The following is an 8307-nucleotide window of genomic DNA, read 5'->3' on the forward strand; positions in this document are numbered from 1 at the left end:
ATCACTAGCCATCAGGGAGATTCAAATTAAAACCACATTGAGATACCACCTTACACCAGTTAGAATGGCCAAAATTAGCAAGACAGGAAACAACATGTGTTGGAGAGGATGTGGAGAAAGGGGAACCCTCTTACACTGTTGGTGGGAATGCAAGTTGGTGCAGCCACTTTGGAGAACAGTGTGGAGGTTCCTCAAGAAATTAAAAATAGAGCTTCCCTATGACCCTGCAATTGCACTACTGGGTATTTACCCCAAAGATACAGATGTAGTGAAAAGAAGGGCCATCTGTATCCCAATGTTTATAGCAGCAATGGCCACAGTCGCCAAACTGTGGAAAGAACCAAGATGCCCTTCAACGGACGAATGGATAAGGAAGATGTGGACCATATATTCTATGGAGTATTATGTCTCCATCAGAAAGGATGAATATCCAACTTTTGTAGCAACATGGATGGGACTGGAAGAGCTTATGCTGAGTGAAATAAGTCAAGCAGAGAGAGTCAATTATCATATGGTTTCACTTATTTGTGGAGCATAACAAATAACATGGAGGTCATGGGGAGATGGAGAGGAGAAGGAAGTTGAAGGAAATTGGAAGGGGAGTTGAACCATGAGAGACTATGGACTCTGAAAAACAACCTGAGGGTCTTGAAGAGGCGGGGGGTGGGAGGTTGGGGGAACAAGGTGGTGGGTATTAGGGAGGGCACGTATTGCATGGAGCACTGAGTGTGGTGCAAAAACAATGAATACTGTTATGCTGAAAAGAAATTAAAAAAAAAAAAACTTGACTGGGCTGTGACACCCACAGTAGCCAGTTTTTGTCAAACACCAGACTAGGTGTTGCTGTAAACATAATTTTTAGATGTGATCAACATTCAGATCAGTACACTTTGAGTAAAGCAAACTATTTTCCATTATGTGGGTAGGTTTCATCCAATAAGATTCAGGCATTAAGAATGAAAGACCAAGGTCCTCCAAGGAAAAAGGAATTCTGCTTCCAGACTGCCTTCAGGCTCTTGGTACAACATCAACTCCTCCCTGAGTCTCTAGCCTGTGGACCTGCCCTGCAGAATTCAGACTTGTCAGCTCACACAATCACATGAGACATTTCCTTAAAGTGAATCTCTGCCTCAATAGATAGGTTGGTAGATAGATAGATAAATAGATATTGGTTTTATTGTTTCTATTTCTTGGAGAAGCCTGACTAAGACACTTTTTGGATCAGCTTCCTAACTTTTTCAAAAAAGAAAGCTAGGATTTTCATAGAGGGATTATGTGGAATCTGCTGAATCTGTAGAAAAATTTAGGAAATATTGCTATCTTAACAATATTAGGTCTTCCAATCCATGAACATGGGATGCCTTTCCTTTTATTTTGATCCCCTTTAATTTCTTTCAACAGTGCTTTTATAGGTTTTAATGTACAGGTCTTACACTTTTTTTGTTAAATTTATTCCTAAGTATGTTATTCTTTTTAATGCTATTGTAAATGGAATTTTTCTTAATTTTATTTTTGAGTTGTTTATTTCTAGTGTATAAAAATATGTTTAATCTTTGTAAATTGATCCTATATCCTATAATCTTGATGAACTTTGTTTATCAGCTCTAATAGTCACTTTGTGAATTCCTTAAGGTTTTCTATACGCAATATCATGTTGTCTAAACTATAAGAATAGTTTTACTTCTTCTTTTACAACTAAATGTTCTTTCTTTCTTTCTTTCTTTCATTCCTTCTTTTCTTTAATTTCCTTGGATAGAACATCTAACATAATGCTGAGTACTAGTGGTGAGTGTAGTTCCACCCTTTTAGTTCTAACCATTGTTCTGGGTGTGGCTGCTTCTCATTATAGCTTTAATTTGCATTTCCTTGTTGGCTGTCACATTTTATCTCACATCCCCATTGGATAAAAGATTTGAGCGTGCACATCAATATATGTACACTAATATATGCACATCAATATATCTTCTGATGTCTATCTAAAGCTCAATTTATGTCATTTTATAAGAAAAGTCTAATATTATCTTTCTGCACCTTCACAGAGTGTGGAGGTCCTCCTAGGCACACCCCTCTCAGAGGCCTCTTGGTGATACTGTGCTAATAGCATGATTCATGGGGGCTTTCCTGAAGGAAGCTGAAGGAAGCTCTGCAGTGGAGAGAAATGGTGGAATCATCCCAACTCTCTCACCTGAGCTTTCCCTTGTGAGGTGGATGGCTGATTGGACTTGGGTTGCTCAGACCAGAATCTGGCCCCAGCCCAACCCCATTTGGCTCCTAGAGAATATTCTTTTCCTGGCTTGCAGGCAGCCACCATCTCACTGCGTCCTTACACAGCAAAAACAGAAACAGAGCTCCGGCCTCTTCTTCCTCTTCTTCTAGGAATGCTAATCCTATCATGGAGGATCGCCCAAACGATCTCGCCTAAACTAGTCACCTCCCAAAGGTCCCCACATCCGAATGCCACCATGATAGGGGTTTGGGCTTCAGCATATGAATTTGGGGAGGAGGTACATAATCATTCAGTCTATAATAGCTTAAAAGAACAAAATCATCAAATTTCAGTCTCCTTATATGAAAGACAGGACTAAGATGCTGCCCACCTCTGGAGATTAGCTGGGAGGATTGGGAGTTTGGATTGGAAGTTTTGTAGAATAGCTGCTAGCCAACTGGCACTCTGCTGTTGGCTGTGCCCTACAAGCCAGCCACAACAGGATCCCCAATCCCATATGCTCTTGCAGTGGCCTACCAACACTCTTCCCTTCAGGGGGGTGGAGGAACCACACAGAGCCTCACCAATGTCCAGCTGACAGCTGATGTCAACCAGTAGACACAGGAGGAAGTGAGCTTAAGATGACTCCACCCCAGCCCCCATATGACTGCAACTGTGTGAGACCCTGAACCTGGGCGGCAACCATGCAAAGGAGCTCGTCCAGCCACAGAACCAGGAGAGATAAGGATTAAATGATTTTATTCTTTTTTTAAAAAAAAAAGATTTTATTTATTTATTTATTTATTTGAGAGAGAGAGAGAGAGCGCGAGTGAGAGAGAGCAGCCACGTGAGTGGAGGAGCTGGGGAGGCCTGGGGTAGAGGGAGAGAAGCAGACTCTCTGCTGAGCAAGGAGCCCAATTATGGGCTCCATCCCAGGACGATGACCTGAGTTGAAGGCAGATGCTCAACTGACTGAGCCACCCGGGCACCCCTGATTTTGTTCTTTTAAGTTGTTATAGACTGAATGATTATGTACCTCCTCCCCAAATTCATATGCTGAAGCCCAAACCCCATCACGGTGGCATTCGGATGGGGGGGGCCTTTGGGAGGTGACTAGTTTAGGCGAGATCGTTTGGGCGATCCTCCATGATAGGATTAGCATTCCTAGAAGAAGAGGAAGAAGAGGCCGGAGCTCTGTTTCTGTTTTTGCTGTGTAAGGATGCAGTGAGATGGTGGCTGCCTACAAGCCAGGAAGAGAATCCTCTCCAGGAACCAAATGTGCCTGCACCTTGATCTGGGATCCTGGATCTCCAGAACTGTGTGAAATAATTTCTGTTGTGTTAGCTACCCAATCTAGGCAATTTATTATAGCAGTCGGAGCTAAGACATGAGCTGTTAAACATTGGGATGGTTCACAGATAGCCAGAACAGTAAGGGCTAGATATTGGAATACTGGAGTGTGGCAAATGGCTGGGGTTTATAATTTTAGCTGTACCTCTTGCAAACACCAATTGGGCAAGAGACTGAGCCTCTGTTTTCTCATCTGTAAAAGGGGGTAATAATTGTTCTTCTCACATCACCTGATGGGAGGGTAAAATGGGTGAATACGGATCAAGTGCTTAAGAGGGCACCAGGCACATAGGAAATATGCCCAATAAATGTTAGGTTGTGATGGCGGATGACAGAGAAGGAGGTATGAGCAGCAGCAGCCTCATACGGATTAGAAATGATGTGTGGACATTCTTTGAAATCAGTGAGTCTGCCATGATGAGGGGACCAAGCATGAATGATAGGATGAGTGCTGGGTAGGCAGTTTATCATGGAGAGGGGGGTAGAAGGACACAGGCTTATAGGGCAGGAGCCTCAGCTCAGAGGGAGGCTGGATGGCCCAGCCTTGGCCCAGGGAGGTGGGAGTAGGGGGCTTTCAGGCCAACCTGAGCCCCAGACTTACTGCCCATCCCCTTGGCTATCTCCTAGCTTTCCTACTGGCCTTGGGAGGGGTATACCTGCCCAGCCTGAGGCACAAAATAGGGCAAGAGACCTGTAGCTGGCCCCTGCTCTGACCTGTGCCCCCACATTCAGATGCCTGGGCCAATTGGACAACCTCTGCAGCAGGGGCTTGGACAGAACATCTTTCCTGGGACTTCCTGCCAAAACCTCGGTGACACAGGTGGTCCTGGCAGGAGTCTGGAGGAGCAGAGAATATTTCCAAACCTGCAAGTAATTTACTATGTTTATTAAGTGGTTATTGTAGGTTAAATAACCAACCCTGCCTTATTAAAAATACTTGAAGATGATAATCACCCAAGTCTACTGTTTGCTCCCGGCAGCCAGAAGCGAGCTGTCCTGCTGGGAGCGTCTTTAATAATGAGTCGGCACAGAGCAGCATCCAGCAAGACTTCAGGAATCTCTGTCTCCGTCTGTCTGACAGCTTTATACTCCATAAATACTCAGAGATTATTAAAAACATATTTATTTAAGATGAACAGCTCTCCTGCAGATACAAATCTAAGCCGATAAGGCTCATAAGCCCACTTACAATAATCAATGAGAGTATTTAAACACCCGAACAGCTTTGCTTAAACTTGAGGCCCCAGGCTTCACGGGGCAAGGGGAGGCCAGGCTAAGGGCAGGGATTACCCAGAGGCCCGCAGATCCCGGGAGACCAAGCCCAGCACCTAAAAGCCCTCCTCCCTTGCCCCCTGACCATCCCATCTTTTTTTTTTTTTTTAAGATTTTATTTATGTATTTGTCAGAGAGAGAGAGAGCGAGCACAGGCAGACAGAGTGACAGGCAGAGGCAGAGGGAGAAGCAGGCTCCCCACAGAACAAGGAGCCCGATGTGGGACTCGATCCCAGGACGCTGGGATCATGACCTGAGCCGAAGGCAGCTGCTTAACCAACTGAGCCACCCAGGCGTCCCCATCCCATCTTTTAGGGCCTTGGTTGCTCATCTGAAGTGAGGCCCTTCAGCTCTCAAACCCTGTCAGTGGGAAATAAAGGCCACCCGACAGAAGAGTGATGGGGTTAAATGAGGACATGAGTATTAAAGCCTTCAGGCTCTCCAGACTCCTCCCTAAGGTTGGGTCCCCTTCCACCTCCCCATATTCATCCCACCCTTCTGTTCCAGGCAAGACTGTACACACATATACCTCCCCTCCCTAGAACACCACCACCATCACAATGCACACCTTGCCTGGTGTATACAAGTCACCTTCAGATCCCCAGCAAAAACCATCTCTTTCAAGTAGCCTTCCCGGGTACCTCACCCTACCACCCCCTTCCTGTGTAGCTCGCCCACCTCATTTTTTCATCATGGCTCATTATCACCATTTGAAAGTGGCTATACAATTATTTTGTCCCCTGTGCTGGGAGCTCTGGGAGCACTGCGTGCAGGCACCAGGCCCGGGGCTGGTTGGGCAGTCATCACTCAAGCTACACTCCCTGCACGAACGTAGGGCCGAGGCTGCTGAGCACACAGAAGGGCAGCTTTGTTAAACAGGGACATCTGACACCTGCCTGTGCCAGGCCTGGGAGGATTTTTAGACTCATGTTCTGTGCCTGTGCCTATCTCTGTCTCTTAGTGACTGTAGCTTTGCAAGGTGCACTGTAATCCGTTAGGGCAGGTGGGCCCTCTTTTCTCAGCCTTTTGAAAATAGGCTTCACTATTTAAACAATTTGATCCTTGTAGATAAATTTGAGAATAACTTTGTTATGTTCCCTAAATATTTTGCTGCAATTTTTTTTAATTGGTCATTTTTTAGTATTTTCGTGTTTTGTTTTGTTTTGTTTTGGACTTCAGGTGTAGAGGGTTGTATTAATGACACTCCTTGAATTATAGCTAATTAGTACTGTCATGCCCTAAAAGGCTCCTCTCTTTCGCTCTCTTTCGGGTTATGAATGATGATTCCCTTTCCCCCTTTTCCTGCTTCACTACCCAAAGGTGACCAGCCTGTGTCAATGGACATGGTGCATGTGCTTTCAAAATGAGCATTGCTCTTTCGTGTGTATTTTTAATTTACAGAAATAGTACTATGTTTAGATCTCATGCTATCTTTTTCCCCACTCAGCACAATTTTTAAGATCGTTCCATGCTCATCTGTTGTGACTCCCCCCGCCCCCACCGCCCCGTGCCCCTGTCTACCGCCTACGTGCGCATGTGCCCCGTCAGCATGGTGTGAGGTCTCTCTGATATGTGTACCAGGATCAGCTTGCAGGCTCAAGTCCTGGGTGCATATTCCACTTGACCAGGTACTGTGAGATCTCCTTCCCCCGAGGCGGCCCCCCACCTTCCCACCTGAGGTCCCGGGAGCCCACAGCCCCGCCACACTCAGCAGCACCCAGCATTCCCATTTTTGCCAGTTTTGCAGGTGAAGGTGACCTCTTCCATTTTATTTATTTATTTGACAGACAGAGATCACAAGTAGGCAGAGAGGCAGGCAGAGAGAGAGAGAGAGAGAGAGAGAGGGAAGCAGGCTCCCTGCTGAGCAGAGAGCCCGATGCGGGACTTGATCCCAGGACCCTGAGATCATGACCTGAGCCGAAGGCAGCGGCTTAACCCACTAAGCCACCCAGGCGCCCCCTCTCTTCCGTTTTAACCTACATTTCTCTGCATAGTGGTATGAGCCTGCTTGTGTCTGAATTTCCTGTAATTCTGGGTTATAGCCTTTGGCTATTTTCCTCTTTTGTTCTTGTTGATTCACAGGGCTTTCCCTTGGAGATACTATACAGTCTGGCCATGCACAGACCAGAGAAGATTCGCGTCTCTTGTCAGTTTCAGACATCATAGATATCTTCTTCTGGTCCACTTCCTGTCTCTGAACTTTCTTTAGTGTCTTTCAATGAACAGAAATCCTTAATGCGGATGTTAATATAGTCACTCATTTTTAAAAACCTTGCAGCCTGTGCTTTTGGAATTGGGTTTAAGACCTCACCCAGCCCTCCGCCACAAAGATATGCACCTAGATGGCTCTGAACTTAACAGATTTGAGGATAACTGATATTTTTTCAGTCTTAAGCGATGCCACCCAGGCCTGAAGTCCAGACAGAGGAAAACAGTGTTTTAAGTTGAAGTTATTGAAGGAATAAGGGATCCTGTAGCTGCCCCACCTGCAACCACGGGCCCTGGCCATCCCCTGCCCTGGACAGCCCAGCAGGGGGCCGGGAAACTGGCCTGGTCCGCAAGATAGCCTCTCACATCTTTGCTCAAACAGAACTTACTATGTGCCCCACGGTGATGGGGGCATTGTGGGGACAGAGAGCTAGCTTGGCCATTAACAGGGAGACAGACACTGTTGAAAAATAATAAACACAAGGAGTATAATTTCAATTGTGTTGTCCATCTTGACAGAGGCATATACAGCAGTCTGCCTATGTCCAAAGTCTCTGAACTGTACACTTAAGACGTGGGCCCTTTCCTAAATGTGTATCATTTTTCCATTAAAAAAAAAAAAAAACTTTAAGTGCTCTCTCCCACCAAAGAGGTCAGCAACAGGGAAGACAGGTCAACAGAGACTTCCAGAAGAAAACAGAACGAGAGACTCTCAGATGCCAGAGCCTCAGAGGGCCTGGATCCCAAAGGGTTTATGAAGTCCTACGCAGAGGCAGCTGATACAGGGGTGGGGGAGTCAAGCTGGGAAGTCATGCCCACCTGGACTCTAGTCCCAACTCTGCCACTCAGCAAGTGTGATCTCAGGGGAGCTGTGTAACTCCCAGAGCCTCAGTGGCCCCATCTATGTAATGGGCTGGCGCCATCTCCGTTCCTGGTGACTGAGCTGAGTGTCTTCCACAGGAGCAAGATGAGCTGGGGATTCCTCCTTAAACTGTGACATTTCTGCCACAGCAGGCCCTCCTTGTCCCGTTGACACCCGATGTCACTGGCAATATTGCCTCATCATAGTGAACAGCTCCTGGTGTTAAGAAAGATGTTAAGAAACATAACACATCAGCTTCATCTACAGATGAACCACTCAATAACTATCTGATCAGTCCCTTTCCAGAAATAGCCTCCCCAGATGCATAGACTTTAGGGCAGGGTCTTGTTTGCATACTGGCCCAGGCATGACTGGGGAGAGCTGACAGAGGCTGTGAGAGTCGGAGCGG

This window comes from Enhydra lutris, unplaced genomic scaffold, assembly GCF_002288905.1.
Source record: "Enhydra lutris kenyoni isolate GAN:26980312 unplaced genomic scaffold, ASM228890v2 scaffoldscaffold66, whole genome shotgun sequence".
Lineage (NCBI taxonomy): Eukaryota > Metazoa > Chordata > Mammalia > Carnivora > Mustelidae > Enhydra > Enhydra lutris.